Here is a 23,307-nt window from a genome sequence, read left to right on the forward strand (position 1 = left end):
CCACACCCGGCCCAGTTCTTGACTTCTGTTATCTGCTCACTTTATTCGTCAGGGTTCTCCAGAGAAACAGAACCCATATTACGAAATTTATGGTAAGGAATTGGCTTACACAATTGTGGGGCCTGACAAGTGTGAAGTGTGTAGGCCAGAGACTCAGGTCATAGTTGATGTTGCAGATTCTTAAGGCAGAATATCTTATTTTTCAGGAAACCCCAGTTTGTGCTCTTACGGCCTTCAACTGATTGGAGGAGGCCACCCACCTTTTCAAGGTTAGCCTCCTTTACTTAAGGTACCTGATTGTAGACTTTAATCACATCTACAAAACACCTTCGCACGACACCTGGAGTAGTGTTTGGTTAAATCACTGGGTGCTGTAGCCTAGTCAAGTTGATAGAGAGAACTCATCATTACACTCAGCGAACGTTCTTTTCTTGGGAGTATGGAAGTCATTTTCTATATCAATATGGGTGGGGTGGATGAAGAATGGCGGGGGCGTCCCACCAGGCTCATTTGGGATAAAAGTATATCATTCAGGTCCTGGCCTCTTTTGTTTTCAGCTGTGACCTTTGATTCCCGCTCTCTGTGAGGGTTTGTGCAAATCCCTCCTTTCATTTGTAAGATGGGAGAAGCATTGTTCCAGGGTATGTAGGGGATTAGAGGATCTTAAAGGCCCACCTTTAAGTCACAGTGGGAATGCCTCTCCACAGGGCTTGGCTTCAGATACTTTCAGGACTTGGACCTGGAGTTTTCACTCCTCCTGGGGACACACCTGGGATATTCTTCCTTTCAGGGAGAGGCTAAGGTGATGCCAACCAAAGTGGTTTCTCTCTCTGATCTGATCAGTTTGGAAGAGGGTAACCAAGAGACCAAAGTGGGTCAACCACAGAGCCAAGGCAGGAATTGTGGCTTTAGCCTGCGTGTGTGTGTGTGTGTGTGTGTGTGTGTGTGTGTGTGTGTGTGAGAGAGAGAGAGAGAGAGAGAGAGACCCTGAGATGGTGGTGGGAAACCCTCTGGAATTTGAATGGAAAGCCACTGAGCAAGGCTCCCTAACTGGGCGGAGTTCCCTGAAGTTCTGTAGGCTGCTGGGGGAGGACGGGAGGAGAGGGAGTACTTAGCTTTCCAGGATTTGGGAGGGAGACAGGGAAGCTAAGGAGAGAGGAGCCTGCCTGCAAGGGGAAAACCCTACATACATCCCGAAGACCTCCCTCACTGATGGGGCCTTGGCATCCTACTACTTCCCTGGGTGCCAGTTGTTTTCCTTTTTTCCATGAGGAGAAACTGAGGCTCAGAGTGGTTCATGATTCAGTAGAGGAGTGGCTACCAGACAGTCCCTGAGGGTAACTAGATGCTTTTCTTGGTCTTCTTGGAGGACAGCCTAGGGGGAAACAGATTGAACTGCAGCTGGAGGGAACTGGGGTTGTCCTAAGGAGGGGTCATCCTCTGGTGGTGGGGACCTGAGAAGGGGGACAGGGGACTGAAGGAGCAGCTGGGACTCCCTTAATTGGAATCTCAAGGATGGAAATGGTTGTGTTGGGCAGGGAAAGGCTGAGCATTGCCGCACTGGTGGGGTGTGTGTCTGGAGGGGTGGATCAGGAGCTGGGTGCTAGAGTCCCAGCCTGCCTGGCATTGACCTGGGAAAACAGCATGGGCCACCTGTGCCCTTTAAGACCACATCTGTTCTTACACGCCCCCTGCCCTGCATCCACCCCTGGAAGCCAGCGTCCGACCCCTGGCCGTGTTCCCGAGAGGCTGAGGCCCCCACTGGCCCCCCTCGCCCTCCATCCTCAGAGGCATCCAGCTGCCTCTGTGTTCTGTGCGGAGACCAGGAGATGGGGTTAGCATCAGTGAGCATTCTTGGCAGCATGCTTGACCACCCCCAGCCTCAATTTCCTCAAATGTAAGATAGGGATAATGAAAATAACACCTAGCTTGCAGGGTTACTGTGAAGAGCTTTGCAAATGGCACGCTGTGGGGTGGATATCCTGTTCCTGGGTGGGTCCATGAGTGGGGGACACTCCTTCTGCCCCCCACTCACTGGATGAGTTAGTGGAGAGACTGGTGAGGTCTCCCAGGACCCCAGTGCAAGGGTAGGTGAGGGACTGTGCAGCGGTGGCCCTACTGAAAGTCCCTCCCAGACCCTCTGCAGCTGCTGCTCCTCCTCCTCCTCCTCCTGCCGGCTTCCCTCTCTGCCCTCCTCCCTTCACACGTGAGGATGATGATAAACACTCTGCCAGCTCTGAATAGGGCCTGACCTCAGCGGCGAGGCATCTCCCCTCACCCCCACCCTCTCAGCCTCAGTCGCATTCCTGGAGAGGCTAGAGCTGAGGCCCCCACTTGCCCCTCTCTCCCTCCACCCACAGAGGCGTCCAGCTGCCTCCATGTCCTCCGGCGGCTGCCCACCCAGCTGCTTCCCTCAGGCCAGTCTCATCAGAACCTTGAAAACCAAAGGGCTTGAGTGTGGATATTGGGTGGGATAGTCCATAATAATAATAATAGTGGTTATCATTTATTAAGCAATTAGACACCAGTCTTCATGCTAAGGCACCAGGTTTTATGGTAAGATTCCATGCTAAGGCACTGGGTTCCATGCTAGGGTTCCATGCTAAGGTGACACCAGGTTCCATGCTAAGGTTCCATGCTAAGATACCAGGTTTCATTCTGAGATTCCATGCTAAGGCACTGGGTTCCATGCTAGGGTTCCATGCTAAGGTGACACCAGGTTCCATGCTAAGGTTCCATGCTAAGGTTCCATGCTAAGATACCAGGTTCCATGCTAAGGTTCCATGCTAAGGCCCCAGCTTCCATCCTAAGTGCTTTATGTGAGTTGTGTCGATAAATACTTCAAAAAACCCGTGAAGAAGTTGCTATTACTACCATTCCATTTTAGCAGGAACAGAGAGTAAGGTGGGGAGGAGGGGGAAGCTGAGTCTCAGAGAGGTGAAGCTGCATGCCTTACATTACACAGCTAAGGAATGGGTGAAACCAGGACCCCTGGGCTGCTGATGTCCCAAGAGCCCCCTCCCCGCACAGTGCAGCACTAGGTTCCCTTCAACCTGTCTCATCCCGGGGCACAGGACCCCGGTCCTGAGAGAAGATGCAAGAATGGGAGGCAAGACTTGCTCAGTGGCCTGGGGCCTGGGCTGCCACGAAAACTGGCTGGGGATCTCCGGGTGTTAAGAACCCTGTAGAAGGTCTGAGTTCCTCATTCTCCCATCCTCAGTTTCCTAGAGGTGTAGAGTTAGAAACCTGGGCAAGCAGGAAGCCTTTTCAGGGCACTACCCTAACCCACCCTAACCCTACCCCACCCTCTGCTGGGTCTCAGGTTCCTGCTGGACTGGTTGCTTACCTGCCTGCCTGCCCGTCTGGGTGGTTCAAGAAGTGCAGGTTTGGGCATCAAAGAAATGCGGGTTCAATGTCCAGCTCTGCCACCCACTGGTCTTGGGGCCTTGAGAAGGTCGCTTCTCTCTCAGTCACACTTTACCTGTCTGTAAAATGGATGGTTAGGTCTACCCATGAGGGCTATGTGGGGATTGGAGAAAATGGAAGTAAAGAACTAGTCCATAGCCACCCTTGGTGAACAGCCACTGTCGTCATCATTTACCATCGTCATTCTCCATTCCAGCCATCCACCCACCCACCGCCAGCGTGGTCTTCCTCTGTGACCGATATCTCTTGTGTAGCCATGAGCCTGCATGCTCAGGACACAGAGGACAGTTTGGGAAGAGGGTGCGTGACTGCTGTGTGGGACTGCATGTCAGCTTCCCACGAGGGGGCACCTTGGGAGAGCTCACTGTGTCCAAATGGCATCCAGCATTTTCTCCTTTCCCATTTGACCATGTCAGTTACCACCATCCTACATGACTGCTCACTTCATTAAAAATAAAAAAAAACCGATTTGCTTTTTTAACCTTTTATCTGTTCTAAGTGATAGAAACTGTGGGTTTAATCTATATGTTTTTAATTTTTCTTGAAATACATGAATATTAAAATAAAATTGCTGAGCCATGTTTCCAACTAAGATCATCTTGAATCTCACACTTTAGGAAACATGGAATCAGATTGTGGAGATGGGAGCAGGCTGTTTGGCGCCTGGGCTCCGTGGGGTGTGTGTGTATGTGTGTGTATGTGTGTGTGTGTGTGTGAATTCTTTATTATGGGAGATTTCAAACCTATACAGAAGTACCAAGAATGGTCTAATGAACTCCCTTGTACCTACCCCCAGCTTCAACAACCATCCACTTTTTGCTGTTTTTGTTTCATTTGTTCTCCCTCTTCTCCCCACCTTTTTTTTTTTGCTGGGGTATTTTTCAAGCAAAACCCAGACATTATATCACTTTACTTGAAATACTTCAGTATGCATCTTTAATAGATAAGGACTTTTTATTTTAATATTACCATAATACCATTATCACAGTTAACATCATTAATAATAATTTCTTATGATCAGCTACTACCCCGTCTGTGTTCAATTTTCTCTAATTATCTCAAAAATGTCTTATTTGGGTTGATTTCTTTGAATCAGGCAGAAGAATGTAGAAACTGCGCTCTCTCAGGCCTTTGTCTATTTCCATAGTAATCATGTATTGACATATATCATTGGCACCACCTTCACCGACCAGTTGGTGATACATGCTGACTGTTTCTGATGGGTCCTTATTTCCTGGTGAAATCAGGAGTCCAGTGTCTGGACCCCTCTCATGTACAGCCTTAGCCTGCCAGTCCCACCTCCCTGTCCCCAGGAAGGAGAAGGGGCTCTGGAAGGGGCTGGGTGTGTGTGCAGAGACAGTGGGAGGAGCGTGGCACCTTGGGGTGAAGCTGGGCAGGGAGGGGGATCTCACACGGCTGCTTCGCTGGATGCCTCATCTCATAAATACCATGTCCCTGAGATGTCCATGTAAGGCTGCCTGGCTGGCTCAGAAGGGGCTGGCCACCATGGGGCCACTGGGCTCTGGGAAGCACAGCTGCCTTACCCGGGTGGGGGCAGGCCGCCCAGAGGGTGGCCTCATGGGAACACACCCCGTCTTTCAGCTGCGCTCCACACCGTGGTCCTGCTCCTTGTGCCCCCAGCCTGTGCTTTCATTGCCAGCCAAGGTCCTGTCCTCTCTGAGCTGCTGTCAAGCTTGGGTCACTGCTGTGACTCTCCCTGATCCTGTCTCCTTGGGGCTGGGAAAGTCATGCCCCAGAGTCCCTGAGCTGCTTCCTTCCTCTCCTTCCTTTCCTTAGGAGGCCTCATGCCTCAGTTCGACTGGTTGGTCTTGTTGCCTTCCGGGAAACTGAGGCCATGGGGACACATAGGTCCTCTTCCCAACGATCTCCCTCGGATCCAAGGCACCTCTGGGGGAAGCCACAGCCCTTCTGTGGGCCGCAGTGTTCTCATTGGAGAAGTGCCTGGGACAGCTCTAGACCTCATTGACTGAGCTGCCCAGAGGGAAACTTGAGATTTAGCGGTGCGTGTGTGTGAGTTGTGTGTGTGTGAGTGTGTGAGTATGTGGGTGTCCACAGACTTTAGAACTGCAGCCCTAGAACATTTGTCATGTTACAGGGGGAGAAAGACACTGAAGTGAGGGCTGTTCCCTGGGACCTCCAGGATCCCACAGGACTTTCCAGTGCCTGCGTCTCCATCTTCTCCCTGCAACGTTGCTCCTTCGGGTGTTTCAGATCCCCCTCCCTGTCTTTATTTCTTTGTTCTTTCTCTTTCCTGCCTGACTCTTCTGTGTCCCTGTTACTCCCCCTTCTGCTGTGCCCCTCAGGATTCTTTATCGTTCATGTTCCCTCCAGAAGCCTCCCTTGTTCCCCAGGTCTCAGCCCTTCATCCTGATCCATAGCCCAAAGTTCAAGAGTGGCCGGGTGCGGTGGCTTATGCCTGTAGTCCCAGCACTTTAGGAGGCTGAGTCGGGAGGATCCCTTTAGCCCAAGAGTTCGAGACCAGCCTGGGTAACGTAGCAAGACCCCGTTTCTATAAAAAAAAAATTTTTTTAACCAAGCCAAACAAACAAAAAAACAAAATTCAAAGACCCCGTCCTCTTGACCCCTGGATGGGGGACCCCCTTTCTCTGACTTCACAGCTCCCTAAGGCTTCCAGAGCCCTCTGTGACTCTGGGACTTGGTGGGGCGGGGGAGAGCTCATATCCTCCAATCTCCTGTTCCAAGGACACCCCTCCCACCTCAAGGCAGCTGCAGAGGCCCCAGATGCCTGACACTGTGGGAGCATTGCCTGTTTGTGTGTGCTGAGAGTCCCCCATCTCTGAGCCTATAATGAACATGAGTTTTTTCCCTGAGAGGGACATTTTCCCTGATCTACCCAGTGTCACTGAAAATATTCAACTCCAAGAGCTGACCAGGAGGGAGGATTGTTCGAGGCCATGGACAGACCCCTGGCTGAGGACTTGAAAGACCTGGGTTCACATTCTGGGTGCTGTCTCAGTGAACTCCAGTCCCCTCGCCTGTCAAGTGACCACAGTCATGATGAGATAAGGTGTTGACCGCCTCCCACTGCTTAGGAGGGGCTCTGTAACCTCCGGCTGCCCAGGCTTTGCCCAGGCACTGAGGACTTGGTGCCTGAGGCAGTACAGTGCGGTGTGTGTTGGCCAAGCTTGGAGGGACTGGTGGTGGACGGGCACTGTGCAGGAGGAAGGCTTCTGTTTGGGCCCCCTTCTCAGGATGAATACAGACCTTCCCCTCCTTCCCTGTGTGGATGTCTCTGAGGGGAAACTGAGGCCCTGGGCCTGGGGCCCCTCGAGAGGGGGAAGCTGGCTAGAAGGGAGAGCAGCTGGTCCCTGGCCAGGGCGCCTGTGTTGGTGGCGCCACCTTCTGCAGTTCCTCCCAGTTAGCACTGCGGGTGTGGAGCCCACAGGGGTGAGACACCGAGGCTGGAACGTGCTGAGGTGCCAGGAATGCACCGCAGTGTTATTAGCCAGCAGCTTCTCCCCTTTGGAGTAGCCCCCTGGGGACTATGGCGGACTCCTGTCCAGCTCTGCCTGCCCAGACAGCCCATGGGTACCTGCACCCAGCCGCTGTTGGATGGAGCTCACGAGTGCGCCTGTGTGTGTGCATGTATGTTCATGGAAGTGTGTGCATGGATCTTTTGCGTGTCTGAGGACCCTTGTGTGCATGTATATGTGTGGGAATGTGCCTGTGTGGGGGCAAGTGTCTGCCAGTGTGGATCTTTGGGTCCTTTACTCACGAGAGTGTGTGAGCAGCATGTGTGCAGGAAGCCCACAGGGGGTCTAGGGAACACAAGGGAAGCAAAGGCCCAAGGAGGCTGGATGGTGGAAGGAGAGGCCAGCAGCATGATGTGTAGGTAGGGCAGGAAGGGCTGCTGGGGCTCTTGATGGTGGGGTCTGTGCCACTCTCCTTGACTGGACTCTCTAAGGCTGCATGGTAAAGAGCCCTGAGGCCAGATGGCCTGAGTCCAACTACTGCCTTGATCACTCCCTAGCCTTGTGACATTGGGAGAAGCAACAACCTCTTCAAAGCTCAGTTTCCTGTTTATCATGGTGAGAATCACAGTACTTGCTTAGTTACCAGGAGGAATAAACCAGATAGAGTACCTGGAGCACCCTAAGAGCTCCATAGATGATAGCTCCGTCATCATCATCGGCTTCATCGCTATCACCATTGTCATCATCAGGATTAGGGTCCATGCTGGCTGCGCTGCATCTCACCTTGGCAGTCCCTTTCTAGCTGACATTCCCACGCAGGATGGGAGACTGCAGCTCATTCGCTTCAGCATAGCAAGAAGATGGAGACCCAGAGAGGGCATGAGACTGGGCAGGGTCACCAGGGAACCAGAGTAGAGCCATAGGAGCCTAGCCCCTGGCTCCTGCCTCTTTCCACGTGTGGCACTGCCTTGCTCTGCTTAGATGTTTCGGGAGGCAGCACCTTGCCAGGCTGGAGAGGCAAGGAGAGCCTGGCGGGCTTATTAGCCCAGGCCAGTTTCTGCAGATGGCCCAGGACCATTCTGTTTGAATCTTCTTACAGGACCAGTGTCTCCCCTTCTGGCCCTAAATGCTCTCCTGAGTCTTTTGCTTTTGAGCTCCCCTGATCTGACCACAAATCTTGAATCCCACATGGAAAGCAGCTGAAACCCAGGAGAGGGACCCAAGGGGGACAGCTGGCCACCTGGTGTCTTACTCAGCTCTTCACACCTGCTTGGGTCATGCCAGCTCTACCTTCTGCTCCTGACACAGGCCAGATGGGAGTGGAATTCCTAGGAAGCACTGGCCCCTTTAGAGCTGGACTCCCTCTGCCTGCCAGCATATCCCACATCCCCTCCCTCGGTCCTCCTAGGCCACCCTGTAGCTCCCCTAGGGTAGCTGACCCAGGGTGTCACCAGGATTGTGGAGATGGGAGCGGGCTCTTTGGCGCCTGGGCTCAGTGGGGTGGGTGGGAGTGGGCAAAGGCAAGTGGAACCTGCCAGGGTCCCCCAGCCAGGGCAGGCTATGATTGGCCTGAATGTTTTTCACAACCACCACCAAGTACTTGGAAGAAAAAACCCAAAAGCCAACAACAACAAAAATAACCACCAGACTTTTCTTTCTTTCTTTCTTTTTATATTTTTAATTTGCAGTTAATGGCCGATTGGCTGTACATTATTAAACAGGCAGCTGGAGATTTGCCAGGGTAGATTGCTTGAGCCAAGGCTTACAGCCTGAACACAATGTTCCAAGAAACAGTCACCCATGGGGTACCTAGTGAGGAGCACCCAGAGGGAGGGGCTCTAGCTGTTGCCCCTCACTCTCCCACCCCTCCCGCCCCAGCCTCTGCTTGGATCATCTAGTGGAGGGCAGGACTGTGCTGCTCCTGGCCCGAGCATCCTTCATCCGGGCTCTGCAGATCCCTCACTACCCCAGGGGCCCGAGCTGCTCTTTCCCTCTTCATGGACATTAGAAACGGACGTGAGGCTCTTGCTTCCATCCCCAGATGGCCAGGCTAACACCTCCCCTCCTGGGGACCAGTGTGATGCAGAGCCTGAGCACTGGGCTGGGAGCTGGAGCCCTGTCTAGGGTTGACATCATTGAGCTTCTCCCTATGGTGATTTTGCGACTCCCTCCTTGTCCTCCCTGGGCCTCGTTTCCACGTCATTACGAGGAGAGGATTCGGCTGCTCAACTCTAAAGCCTCAACATTTTGTGAGCCTTGATTGGGTGGCCTTGGGGAGGGCTTGGAGTGATTGTTTCCTGGATTTGGGGGCCCTTCTTGCCCCAACCCTGTTCGCATCCATGAGATAAGGAACCGTTTCTCAAGCAAGCCCTGCTGAGAAGGGGTCATCATCAGCCCCATTCACGTTGTTTTAGCCAGTCCCTCAGCCACCTTGAAGCCTACCAGGGTAAAGGTGAAGTGTCCAAGCCATCCGAGTGGGAGAACGAGCTGAGAGTCTGGAGGTTGGGGACCGCCGTCTTGGTGAAGCCAATGCTGCATTTGGGCCTGCTGCATTCTGCACTGGGCAGGTTGCTGCTGGCTTGTGTGTGTGTGTGTGTGTGTGTGTGTGTGTGTGTGTGCGTGGGAGAGTCACTGGTTTGGGAAGTGGGCCTTAATGAACCCTCTCTGAGCCTCTTAGAGGCAAATGACATAGTGGTTAAGAGTACGAACTTGGGAATCAAGTCCTATCACCCCTGCTTATTTGCTGTCTCATTATCATTGACTTTGGACAAGTGGCTTCACCTCTTGAGTCTGAGCTCCCTCAACTGCACAAAATAGGGTTAGAATAACATCTACTCCCAGGTGTGGGGAGGGGAGGGGAGGGAATGATGAATGCAGGCACTGGGGCTGTGCCAGGGCTTGTCACATGTTAAGTGCCCATCAGCTGTTGGAATCTAAATGTCTCTCCCTCCAGCTGCATGTTCTTTCCCTTCAGGTCACTCAGTGTGATTTGTGATTTGTGATTTGTGTCGTGTGTTCATGTTTGTTCCTTCAGCGGCTCCCTCTCCTAGATCAAGTGCTCCTTGAGGGCAGGGACCCACCTGGCTGTGTTCATGTGCTGTCTGGAGGGCCTCACAGGGCCTGGGTCACTGCGGGCACTTAGAAAGTACTTGTGGAATGAAGGGGTGAGTGATAGATGGGACGGAGCCAATTGGAAAAGGATAAGAACCAGAGAAAGAACCACTGAGTACCTGCCATGTGGAAGAGTACAGAAACTGAAAAACCTGGGGACGTCCAGCCTGTGATGCCACCACTATGGGAGGCTTCCAGTGATTGCATGACTCTGTGTGTGTGTGTGTGTGTTGAATAAAGCTTTGGGAAGATTTGTTCCCTGAAGCAAAACCAAAGGTTCCAGGAAGCAGGTTTCTCCCAGTGGTGGGAGCCACCTTGAGGATGGAGAGGGAACCCTGAGGGCCTGGGGTGTGCAGGTAGGGGTGGGAGAGCCCCTGTCAGGTCAAGGAGAGCCCTGATATACTGGAATGTGGTCCAGCCAGACCCTGAGGCCCTGCTGGCTTGCTGCAGCTGCTGTAGTTAGGAGAGGAGTAGCAAACGTAGCTGATGTCTCTGAACTTCAGTTTCCTCCTCTGTAAAATGGGGTTCATAAAGATCAATACCCAACGGGGTGTTGGCAGGATTGGAATGAGTTAATCCTCACAAAGCTCTAGGAACCGTATGTCAGTTGGGAAACACTCACTAACTCTGAGCATTATTAAGCAGGCAGATACATGAGAGAGATGAATCGTAATTCTGGGATGGAGGTGGTGATGGCGTCTTTGAAGAAGGAGAATGTTGGGGGAGCTAACATTTATGGAGAGCTGCTCTGGGCCAGATCTTACACTCAGTACTCAGGGCAGTGAAATAACTTGCTCGAGGTTACACAGCTTCAGATGTGGTCGGTGCACTTCCAAAGCCTAGGCTCTCTTCTCCACTCCTGGTAGGATGGGGCCAGGTTTCTGTGATTCCCTTCCCCCGGAGGGATAGCACCCCATTTCAAAGTGGAGCAAGGTGATGATTATTTTCTATAGGAGCAGATCCCAAGTCCTCAGGAAGGAAGTCTCCAGCTCTCTCCAACCCTGAAAGTGCTACATCACTAAAAACTCTAGGGAGCGGAGGAGGCTGCGGCAATGGGGAGATTTTCCCTAGGAGCCCGGGGCAGGGAGAATGGCCATGAGCAGAGCCCTGGAGGATGGGCTTAGGGAGAAGGAGTGTGGGGTGAGGGGTAAACTAAGGCAGGGGAGGGGAAGGAAGGTGCTGCGCAGAGGAGTGCAGAGGAGGAAGAGGGCTATGCAGGTGACAGAAGAGGAGGGAGGGGAACAGAAGAAGGAAGAGAAGAAGAGAGACAGGAACCAAACTTGGACCTGGGCCAGTGGACAGCTCTGGGCTTTGGGCGAGGATGCCCAGCTGGGGTGGGTCCCCACAGGACTACTAGATGGTGGCAGAGGGGGAGGCCTAGGGAGTGGGAAGCCAGCTGGCCAGCACCAGGGCCTGCCTGGGACAGCACGTGTGAGCCAAGTGTTCTGCCACCAGCCAGGCCTCCTCACCTCCCCCAGCCCAGCAGCCAGCTTGGCTAAAGGTCAGCTCTCGGGGTGTGGCCAGCACGCTCCCCACTGACCGGGGCCCACAGGCCTGGCCTTGTCAGGATGTTATCCTATTCCTAGCAGCTGCTCCTGGTAGTTTCTGCCTCTTGGCCATTCAAAGATGAATGGAAATGGCCTTAGGCTTCAAGGAGTTCCCAGATGAAGGGGCAGAGAGACAGCGGAGGTGCACTTGGGCGTGGCCCTTGCCGTGGTTCACTTTCCCAAGACAATTTTTTCAAGGAGTTGATGGTGCTTGCTGTGTTCTTTACTATCTGAAACAAAAATTGGACTAGGTTTCTTTAACCTTTCTTTGTGGTTTTTATTCAACAAATATTTACTGAGTGTCTATTGCTGTCCTCCTCTGGATGCTCTTTGGCGTATAGGGTACAGAAAAGAAACTGACATTTCTGATGGTGTCTGGTGGAGTAGAGTAGAATTCTTATCTCCTTTGGTCTAGATGCTATACCTCCATGAATATAGTCAAAAGTGCCTGTGCCTTTTGGGGGCAAGCGTATCCTACTGTTAGCTAAACTGAATTTCTGTTTTCAACAAATTTTAGACCTTTTACTGTATGAACTATTATTGGTTCAGGTTTTTTATGACTTCAGAACCCTTGTTTTGGACATTACCCCAAGAAAAATAAAATGTTCCCTTGCTAATTCTGGCTCCTTTATAAAGTCAGCTTTGCATTTCAGTTCACTTCAGCATCTTAGCTTTTCCTTCTGCTTTTTTTTGTTGTTGTTGTTCCTTGGTGTGCTTGGTAAGCCTCCCTTCTAAGTTGTAACCAAAGTTACTGATAAGTATGTTGAACAAGCCAGGGCAGAGGACATAGCCCTTTGGCAAGTCAGGAAGTTGACATTGATCTATTCATCAACACCGTTTGCTTGCTGGCTAGGAATCTACTCAGCTTTCTCTCTTGTCTCCAGGAATTTCATCAGGGATCCTGCCAACACCTTCCTGAGATACAGATAGTCTAGGTCTGGGGATTCCCCAGTTATCCAGTCTAGAAGCCTCAAAATAATGGGTTTGGGATGGTAGGTGTGGTGCTATGGGAAGAAGGGCTCCCTGAAGGCATCCAGGCTGATACCAGTGGTCTTTGCAGGGATAGACCCAAGGGAAACCCTGCCCTGGAGGCAGCTAGAGCCCCAGGGTCCTTACTGCTTTAAAATTGTGCTTCTCAGGGGAGACAGGGGATTTGTGCGCAGTACTTTCTGCCAAGGACCAACACCTGCCTAGAAACATGTTACTGGGCATCTCCAAGAGACCTTAAGGCCATCAGATGTGGAGATTGAAGCCAAGAGGGACTGAGACTTTCCTCTGATCATCAAGGGTGTTGGAGGCTGAGTTGGGCTGGAACCTGAGGCCTTGACTCCCAGTCTGAGGCTCTTGGTGCTGGACCCAAGTGCTCTTCTGGCTAGAAACAGGCAGGGTGAGAGGAGGGAGGGGCTGCCAGTGTGTGCCTTGGGGATAAGCTGTTGGTAGGCTGTTTTCCCCTGACTCTCCTTCCCTTTCCAACCTCTGCCCCGAGACTATGGTACAATTCTGAGTAGGAAGCTGGAATGTGGAAAGCCCAGCACTTCTCCTTCCTGAGGTGGGGGTGTGCAGCAAAGGGCCTGGTGCTGTGCACATTTCTGCACTTTGAGAGAGGATGCAAATGCAAATACATGCCAATGAGATGTCATAGAGGACACAGTGGTGAGCAGGGAGTGCCCCTACTCCTGTCTCCTTCTGGCCTGAGTTTTGAGGATGATACATAGAAGAAGACCTGACATTAGGAAGGAAAGGCAAGGATGGGAGGCTTCAGGGCAGCAGCGTGAATGTGGCTTCTCGGGTCATCTTTGGAGTGAGTCCTAGTGAGGGGGGCCCAATAGGGGGTGATCCTGAGATGGAAGCACCCTGGGAGACAGTCCAAACTCATCCCTAGCTGTAGCGGGGACAGCATGGTCAGAAGAGGGAAGGTGCAGTTCAAATGCACAGACATTGAATGCCTAGAGTGGCCCCCAGGGCCTGGCTCTCTATGGGGTGTGTTGGGCCTAGCAGGATTCAGAGGCCCAGAATAGCCTCTGCTCCAGGGCATCTTGGGAAGAAAGCAGAGCTGTGCCCCAGTGGTCTCTCCCCTTGGGACCTGGGCATGTGGCCCTGCCTTCTTTGTGATGGAGGGGGAAGAAGAGAGTGAGGGCCCAGGGTGCTAGAGGAGGCGGCTCCAGTAATTGCCCTAGAGACTAACACTTTCTACCCATCACAGGACGATTTGGGGAACCAACCCCTCCCTGCTGGGAATCTTGTCAGCTTTTAGCCCAGCTCAGAGGAACTTCTCCTTAGTGCTGTAAGAACCTGAGTGTCTGGCCCCTTGAGCGTGGGAGTCAGGTGATGTGGTGCCCTCCGGAGGTGGTGCTGGGACCTGGAATTCCTAGTTGTGTCATATGGTGACATGGTCTTGAGTTGGAAGAGCTGGATTCAAATTCTGTCTCTTTCATCAGCCACTTTGTGCTTTTGCTTAACCTCACTGCTCTGAGCCCATCTCTAAGACTGGGGTGAGAATCATAGCCACTCCCACATTTTCACGGGCATCTGTGTGGAGTACACATGGGAAAAGCTTGGTGCAGGGCAGGAGCTTAAATGTTGATTAAAGTGAAATGAAGGAACAAATGAAGGCATCTCTGGGTTGAACTCCCCTGCCTGTCCCCGCCACTGAGGGGCCCTGGGTGGGGCTGGGGCTGAGAGGCCAGGGAAAACTGGATTCACGAAGCTTGGACCTTGCCCCATCTTTCTCTTGACTTTCTCCTCTCCTTTCTTCTCTGCTTCTCTGTGTCCTTTGTCCCCTTTCTGTCGCGTCCCTTCTCTTCCAGTGGAAGTGCCTAACTCAGCACCTGGCCCCAACACACACAATTCATTGCTCCCTGCTCTCCTCAATGGCCTCTCTGTTGCTCCAGGCTCTGTCCTGCCACCCCCAGCTCCATCTCTTTCCTCCTTCTGGGTCTCCGTTTCTGATACCCTCTTTGTCCCATTCTCTCTGCTCCTGGCTCTCCTGCCATCTGTTTCTGCAGCCTCTGTCTGCAGCTCACAGGCATCCACTGGGCGCCTGCTCGATGCCAGGCACTGCCATCTCCTTTCTCGGTTCTGCGTCTCCTCACCTCTTGCTGTTGTCTTTTCTCCCTCCCCCACCCCTTCAGCCTCCTGCCCTCCCTTACCCCAGTTCCATCGGGCTCCAAGGCTGGTATTATTCAGGTTTATGAGAAACCCCCAGGCCTACCCTTGAAGGGACCAACCACAACTGGAACCAGATGTGCAATCCTGCATTCGGGTGGGAGGGGGGATGTAGGGACAAGGAGAGGGGTATGGGTTGGCTTAAGGAGGTGGGGAGGAGGCTGGGGATGGGAGGTGGAGACACTGGGAACCCTGGTCCTCAGGGGCTTGGAAGGAAGAATTGGGAGGAGGGAGCCAGGGGGCTGAGCAGGCTTGTTCAGAAAGCAGTTCTCACTGTGTGTGTGTGTGTGTGTGTGTGTGTGTGTGTGTGTGTGTGTGTGTGTGAGAGAGAGAGAGAGAGAGAGTATGTGTGTCTGTGTGTATATGTGTGTGTGTGAGAGAGAGTGAGAGAGAGAGAGAGACTGAGATGGTGGAACTGACACTGGGGAGAGCTGAGAATAGATGATGGGCTATGGGCAGCTCTTAGAATTAAGGAGGAAGGCTGCTCTTTTTCTGTGAAATCCTCTAGCTTGTCGACTTCCTTTCTTAAGGTTTCAAGGGACTTGCTGGGTTTATAGTTCTATACCCAGGTGCAGGAGCAGGCAGGCTGGAAAGAAGGGTAAGAGTGGGGTAGGGGATGGACAGTGTAACCTCCAAAGTCTCCTGAGAGTGGCTGGAGGAAGGGTCTTCCAGCACCCCCAGCCCCCCGCCTGCCCAATCTGCCACAGACCTTTGTGGGATGTGTCTGGGATGTCCTGGGTCCTAGCAAAGCCCGTGTTTCTGCCTGCGATTATATAGCTTCAAATATAAAAGTCTTCATAAGATTATCTTTGGTGTAGCTTAGTGCTGTATTAAGCATTTTAAAATGCCCTTTGATTCAATCATGAACTGAATATCCATCCATCCATCTCTTCATCATTCATTTATTCATTCCACACTTACTGAGAATCTACTGTGTGTCAACCTTGTGCTGGGCACTGGACAAATGAGGAAAGGGGTAGGGAAAGAATGAACGAATCCCTCATCGTTCCAAAAATGGGAGCCATAGAAGTGCATCTGACCCACTGCATGTCAGGGCGTTAGTGAGCCACAGAAGTCCCAGGTGTTCAGAGGAGGGGACAGTGCCCTCCAAGTGGTGAGTCTGGAGAAGGATCCAGGGAGGATGGCTTCTGAATTGAGCCCTGAATGCTGACAGGGAGGAGAGAGAATGGTGTATGAGAAAGGCCTGACCATCGAGGTTGGGGGATGGAGGGAGAGAAGGTTGGAAAGGCCGGGATGTTCCACTGCAGAGCTTGGACTGGAAGTGGCAGACAGTGGGGAGCTGGGACCCTTTGATGTCAGTTGGGATAATATGGATGTGGGTTGGAAGGAAGAGAAGGGGAAGATGGAACATTCTGCTGTTCTGGGTACCTGCTAGTGGGAGGAGTTCTAATTTTATAGCACACTCCCCACATCCACCTCTAGAGAGCTGAAACTGGCCCAGGATCCTCTAACTTCCCTCACCTAAGCGGAGCTGACCCAAGCCCCAGAGGGGCCCTTAGTCTGCAGTGGGGGTGGCGGGTAGGGGTTAAGGAGGATAATGTTATTGGGGTCACCTTTGCCCCAGAGTTGGGGCCGGTGACTGGGAGACTTGGTTTGAGGCTGGGCCGACGGCTAGGGAGGACTAGGCCAAGTGTCCCCGTAGTCCCTCTGCTTTCACCATCCTTGCCATTTGTGGACAGCATCCACACTCTCCCAGATTGAGGTTGCTGTTGAGGCTGGTGGGTTCTGGATGCTGGAATTTGGGACTCAGAACCCAGACCCTCTTTCCAGCTAGGAGAGGATGAGATCTCGCTCTGGAGGCAGACCACGAGGGAGCCATGCCTCTATCTCTGCCCTCCCTGTATAAGGTCCCGAGAAGGTGTTCTTCTCCCCCCATCCTCAAGGGTTTCATTGTCCCTGACTGGGGGCGAGCCAGCCCTCCAAAGCGCTGGCCATCTCCCTGTGGCTCTGGCCCCACATGCTCCAAAATCTTATCCCCTCTCAGGGACTCCCCTGTCGTTGTACTTCTGGGGAAAACTGAAGCTTGGGGAAGGGTTTGGCTGAATTAATAAAATTAGTGTGTGTTAGGACTGGAAAAGTTCTTAAAGACCTTTGTGTCACAGGGGAAACTGAGGCTCAGAGATACAGGCCACTGGCCCAGATGGGGAAGAGAAGGAAGGGCCTTTCAACCTCTGGATGTCTGAGTGGTGTCGAGCTCGGCTCTGGAGCCAGCCAGGTTCAGGTGTGAGGTCCTCCACACCGTGTGGCTTGGACTTCCACAAGTCACCTCTGGGCTCCGAGGTCACGATCTTCAGCTGTAGTAACTGGGTGATTAGAAGACTAAGTGAGAGTTAATGGCCGTTACAGCCCAGCGTCTGATAGGTGTGGAGCAAATAACTTTCCTCTTCCTTTCTAAATAATCCTATCTGCTTCTTCACTTTGTGCTCTAAACTTTTCACATCACTTTCCCCATTATTTTTATTATGGAAAACTTCATGCATGTACAAAAGTTGAAATGATTATATGGTAAACTCCCTAGATTCTACAATGAACACTTTAATATATTTGCTTTATCACATTTCCGTCAATCCGTCTTATTTTTTGGTCCATTTCAAAGAGAGTTGAAGCATGTATTTCCTTCACTGGAGCTCAGCTTAAATGACTTTTGAATGTACAGTCACAAATGTCCTAACTCAGCCCAGAGAAAACAGCAGAGATTACTATCTCACATTTGACAGCTAAAAAAAAAAAAAGCAGGTTCAGAAGTGAGATTCCTGGCCTCCAGTCACAAAATGAGTTGGAAACAGCATAGAGCAGGGTGCTGTAGAAAAGCTAAGAGTTGCTATATTATGATTATTATCATCTTCACTATCTCAGCAAACATTCTTCTCCACCCAGCAGCCCTTTGGCCATTTCTCTGCACCTGTGTCTTTTCTACGGAGTCTTGACCCCTCCCTACCCATTTCCCCACCCCTGTCCCCCAAGCCTTCTTGGCCCTGCCCCTCCTGTCCCCAGGGAGGCTGCTGGGCCAGTGGCTGAAGGAGGGGCAGCCACATTCCCTGGTGATCTCCTGCCCCAGGTGTCTGTGCCCTGCCAGGGCCTGGCCAGAGCCAGCTAGAGTGCAGCCAGCAGAGCACTGCAGGGGTTAAAGGAGGCCATGGCTGGTGGAGGGGGCCCACTGCTGGCTGACTCCGGGAAGGAGGCGGTGCACTGTTGGCCCGCCCCCTGGGCTGGCCTGGGAGGGAACCCGACTAGCAGAGCCCTCTGCTCAGTTGCTCCCAGCAGTGGCCCTGGGACCAGCTCTGCTCCTTGCACCCCGCTCCCTGCCTGGACACAGGCTCACTCGCTGCCTTCTTCTGGGAAACCAGCTTCTTGCCAGCCACAGCCGCTGCCTCTGCCACTGGCCACCGCCCCTGTCCTGGGAGTCCCTTGGCTCAGACACCCACCTCACTTAGTGGCTCCTGCAGGAAAGGTGAGTGAGTGAGTATGCGCGTGTGATGGTGTACATGTATGTGAGTGTGCGTGTGGATTTGTGTGTAGAGGGAAATGAAGCGGGCCAGGGCTGCTGGGCTGTTGACACTGATGCTGTCAAGACCACAGATCAGATTAGGAGAAGGTGAGGTCAGCCTGCCTGGTCCCATGTCTCTGGGTTAGGCAAGCTGTTCAGAGGCCAACCTTGTCAGTCCCCTGTCTTCAGATGTTTCTGTGGTTCTGGCAGGGATGTCTGGGGTGCGGCTTGTCCCTGCTCTGAGAGAGCGACCAGTCAGAAGGAGTTTTGTTTGCTGGGGAAGTTGCTGGTGTCAGAGGCCAGCTGGGGAAGTAGGGAGGGACACAGGGACCAAGGGAGGGAGAAGCTTGGGGGTCTCTTCTGCTACTTGCCTGCCCATTGCGGGGGCATGAGTATTTTTTCTTCTTCATCTCTTTCCTTGTCACCCACTTGAGCTGCTATGAGGGCACTTTTCTTCTCCTAGAGGCTCACTTAGCTCCCTGAGCTCTGACCTTGATTGCAGGGAGGGCCTGGAAGGCCTGGTAAGGTTAGGGTTCAAAGCACTTTTCCCATCTCCACTCCTCAGTATGGGCCCTGCTCCCTTGCCCATGGGCACAGTCTGGCAGGAGTGCCCCCTCTGTCCTCTCCAACCACTAGCCCTTACTCCTTCCTCATCCCTCTGGGTAGAAATGGCTAATCCAGGTGGTTAATGAACAGACAGGGGCAGCTGCTTTCCCCTTCTCCTCCTTCTCCCTCCACCCCTCCTCTTCTCTGACTCTGATGCCCTGCTTGCCACCCGTTCCCAGGCTGGAGAATCCATACAGAGCTGACCTCAGTATCTGTCCCCCAACCCCCAATCCAGGACTTGGGCCAGGACTGCCTGCCCAGATGTTTTAGGCTGGCCACTGTTCTAGAAGAGGAAACTGGGTGGGGGTGATGGGCGGGGGGAACCCGGAGAAGCCTGCTGTGCTCCCAGGCTAGGATCCCTGCAGGGGAGGGGATGGGGTTAGGGGACAGGATAGGTGCTGCGTGGGGAGGAGCTGGAGGAGGAGGGCAGGCAGGCAGGCGGTTGTGGGGTGAGAATAGGTGGAGGACCTGGAAACTGGGGTGCCAGGATCTTTGGAGACAGGGGTTTCTCTTCTGGAAGTACTAGCCACCTCTTCAATGTGGCAGCAGTGGGGAAGGTGTAGGGGGAGCACCCTCTCTTCCCCTCTTGAAGCTGCCTGGGGTGGGTGGAGACCATGGTGGCTCAGATGTGACTTCAAGTTGCACCTGCCCCTGCCAGCTGATGGCCACTCTGTCTCTCCCACTCCAGCTCTCCCTGGACCTCAGCACTTTCTACAACTGGGGCACCTGACACCTCTGGCCCAGGGTTGTGGGTGAGAGTGAGGGAGGATGTGGATTGAGGTGGAGAGGTGGGTGGGAGAACCCCACATGGGATCAGCGCTGGAGACCCAGCCTGGGGTTGTCTTGGACTTTGCTACTCATGGAGGGCAGGGAGTTGGAGAGGAGTGGGCTGGACCAGGCTGGGGAGGGTCTCAGCCAGTCCGGCTGACCAGCAGGGCTGGGAGCCAGCACTGTAACCAGGAGCTGAGGGTTCTTGGCGGTGGAGGAGGCAACCTGGGACCCTCTTCTTCTAGGCGCCTGGTCTTGAGCCCTTCTGGCTCTGCTTCCCCATCCTTCATCCCATGCTTCTTCACACTTCACTTCCCGCAAAGCCCCAGTGAAGAATTTCCCAGGGAGGTGGCGGTGTCCAGGAAGTATAAGCACAGAGAACCTGGTGGCCAGGTGAAGCGGGGCTGGGGTGGGGTGCTTATGGGTTCAGAGAAGATGTTATTGTTTTGTGGACCAACTTCTGGCCTCTGATGGACTGTGGCTGAAGCCTTGGAGTCTGGGGACACTCAGACTCCTGTTTCTACCCAGATAGGAGCAGGAGTCAAGGGGGGCCAGAAAGGACTTTTGTTTGGTCTGAGGAAGAGGAGCCTCAGAGGTGGAATCTCGGCTCATGTGAATGAAGAGCTTCCTAAGGACCCTGGTGGGTCAGCAGGAGGATGGGCTGCCTTGTAAGGTGGAGCGCATCTTGTCCTGGGGGGAGTTTAGACAGAGGCTGGACAACGGCTTGGAAGGATTCCTGAGCTGGGATGTGGTTAGAGGCGATGACCTGGATAGTCTCTTGGGATGCTGAGGGCCTGGGATACTTGGAGTCAGAGAATTCTGACACCAGAATGGGGGATCAGGAAGCTGTGTCCTCTGGCCTAGGGCGTGGGCACAGACCACTCGCAGGGGCCCCCTCCTTCCTGCCAATGTGTAAGGAACCAAGAGCCTGACGCTCTGCCCTGGCACTGTGCCTCTCCCTCACACCCGTGGCTCAACTGCCTACCAGGTCCGCCCCCAGCTGCTTCCTGCAAAGGTTCTGAGGTTCTTCCTATTCCTCCTGGCCCACTCTGCCCCTTGCCTGTGGTGGGCTGTGTGACAGTGTGGAGTCGAGGGGACAGCAAGCACCACAGGCTTCACCCCCAACCCCTGCAGTTAGAGCCCATGTTCCCTGCTGAGGGGCTCTGGGGCCAGTGTGCAAGGACCGGGGTTGGGTGCTGGGATGTTGGGCACCTTGAACCCCTGCCCAGTTTGGCCTCCCCAAAACAGGCCTCCTCAGCCAGCCTGGAGATGGCAGACCGAGGGCAGTGTCGAGACCTGAGATGCAGAAAAACTCAGGCGTGGGTCTCATTTGAGCCTCAGTTTCCACGTTTGTAAATAATGCAGGGTTGTCCGGGCAGCGTCAAATGGGCTTGCGTAACTGGCATGGGGTGAGGGGTGCAAGGCAAGGCAGTTGCTCTCGAGGGCCTCTCAGGAGGACGAGTGGGGGAGGAGCAGTACCTCTCACAGGCCTTTCCAAACATGCTTTTCCTGAGGTGGGCAGTGAGAGGAGAACCAGAGGGGGCTGGGGCCAAAGCTTTCCCCAGACCAAACAGATTTGGGCTTCCCATGATGTAAGTGCCCATGAGTGGTTCCGGGTGGGCTTGAAACCCACCCTGGACTCCATCCTTCCTACAGCCAGCCTCCTCCACAGCCCCTCTGTGGATGCCTGTGCCCCCTTTTCTCCTGACGAGAGGGTGACACAGTTGGAGACTGAGATCACCCAGCTCAACCACCGCCTCCGACCAGGGGAGCCCCCTCACAGTCTTGGTTTCATCTGAGAGGGAGGTCCTTTCTGATGTCTAACTTCAGTCCCTCTTCTCCAGTCAGGGACTACATGAGGCTGCTAAATGATGACACTCTTTCCTGGGGTTTGAAAGAGACTCAGTGATGGTGGGAGGGGCATGCAGGGAAGGATCGGGAGACCTGAGTGTGCCATGAGCCTGGGACACCAGGGCGGGAGCGAGGGTGACAGGCAAAGGCTCTCGGCTGCCAGTGCTTCTGGTTTCTTGGCTTAGTTCTGAAGCCAAAAGCTGCTTTGACCCCAGGAAACTGAGACCCAGTTGAGGGATATGTTTGGAGGTGGGGGGCAGAGGAGATAGGCAGGAAAGCCCTCCCAGTTACCAGCCTCCAAATAAGCAAATCAGAAGTGGGTGGAGGGAGAGGGTGGTTTCTGGAGACTGGGATTTGGGAGGACTGGCCTAGACTTTGTCCCCATTACTATCCACCAATGACCCCTGGCTCAGTAGCTCCCTGGCCAGATGGCTCTTAGCTTTCTAGGGCTATTAGGCATGCAGAAGTGTGGGCATAAGTGAGCTGGGACAAGGGGGTGGGGATGGCAGGGTGGCCAGCTTGGCAGGCTGTGCCCACATCCCCTGGTGCTACTTCCATTATGCAAGGTCACACCGGCCCTTCCCTCTTTCCTTCCCTCCGATGGTCTGGAGCGCTTTCCCATCCGTGATGTTGCTGGACACTAGAGAGCTCCAGTGCAGCCTTCTACCCAGGTTGGTGGACTTGGCCATCTTCCTACTTGCCCCACCTCGCCTTCCCTCAAGGGGAGAGGCTTGTCTCTGTGGAGCTGGAGCCCATGTGGGAGGGGTGGTGGGTGGGCCCGAGCCAGTCCTTGGCGCTACCTCCTCCAGGGCTAGTCTGGGCTGTGCAGTCCCTGCCTTTTTAGGGCTGGAAGCCTGTAGTTCAGCCCTGAAAGCCTGTAGTTCAGCCCTGGGTGTGGGAGACAGGAGGGACTGGACCAGCAGGGTGGGGGCCTGGAGAGCTGATGGGGGTGAGGGGTCACAGGAGTGGCTGGGGGGAATTCTGGCCCTTTGGCCACTATGGGGCCCCAGACATGGGTCCATTTCCCCCAGGGACCTTCCTCGACTTTCATCTTCTCCCTCAGAGAGACCCAACAGTGTTCTGTGATCCTTGCAAGTTTCCCGTTTGCTCACCTGTCTTCTGGATGGATTACAAGTTCCTTGAGGGCAGGCCTGCACCTCTGGCCTCTCTGGGGATCCTTGCTGTGCTTGGCAGAGTGCTGCTCAACACACAGATGACTGACTAATGGAGGACAGAGGGGTGAGGGTTTTGATGGGGCCTGGTGAGGATTTGTTAGACTTGGACTGAGGTCTGTTTGGAGGCTGAGAATGTGAGTCTGGTGCCAGACTGTTGGGGCTCATCTCATGATGACCTGGTTTACCAGCTGTGTGGTCTCACCTTTGCCCCTTGACCTTGACCAGACCTGGGCAACCAACTGGTCTCCTCAGTTTCCTCACTGTCAAATGGGATAACATCTGCTTCAAGGTATGGGTGTGAGGATCAAATGACTTAATTTATTTAAAGCACTTTGGGCGGTGTCTGGCACATAGTAGGTGCTCAATGAAGGTTAGTTATTATGATTATTATTGGTGGTGGTGGTGATAGAGTTCTCTCTCTCTTGTCTTGTTGTTCCATCTGTAAGATGAAGAAAATTATGGGACTAGAGAGTGGAGAAGATGCTGGTGTCATTTTCCCTTAAGAGGTCCTAGCATCAGATCCCAGGGCAGAATCTTCTCTGCCCCCATTCTGTCTCTCTTTCTCTGCAATTAGAGGGCAGGCAGGAAGCTGAGGGGCCCTCCGGAGGTCTTGTCTGTTCAGGGAGCCCATGCAGATCTGTGTTTATGGAGGACTCTGAGAAAGTTGCCATCACTGTAAACAAGATGCATTATTA

General features: G+C 53.5%; 2 protein-coding genes across 11 annotated transcripts in view; one reads left to right on the plus strand and one right to left on the minus strand.

Annotated features, from left to right (window-relative positions):
* ARPC2 (actin related protein 2/3 complex subunit 2) overlaps positions 1 to 23,307 on the minus strand; it is an 870,481-nt gene that overhangs the window by 304,224 nt on the left and 542,950 nt on the right. The window lies entirely within an intron of this gene.
* Positions 1 to 23,307, plus strand: part of TNS1 (tensin 1) — a 206,767-nt gene that overhangs the window by 42,997 nt on the left and 140,463 nt on the right. The window contains exon 1 of one of the 10 annotated variants that reach the window (XM_050751252.1): positions 17,922 to 18,176. The exons of the other annotated variants lie outside the window; for them this stretch is intronic. The gene's annotated coding sequence lies outside the window, so the exon portion shown is untranslated. Of the gene's footprint in view, positions 1 to 17,921; positions 18,177 to 23,307 lie in introns of those variants that run through there. 10 annotated transcript variants of the gene reach the window in all.

Source organism: Macaca thibetana, chromosome 12 (genome assembly GCF_024542745.1).
Source record: "Macaca thibetana thibetana isolate TM-01 chromosome 12, ASM2454274v1, whole genome shotgun sequence".
NCBI classification, from domain to species: domain Eukaryota; kingdom Metazoa; phylum Chordata; class Mammalia; order Primates; family Cercopithecidae; genus Macaca; species Macaca thibetana.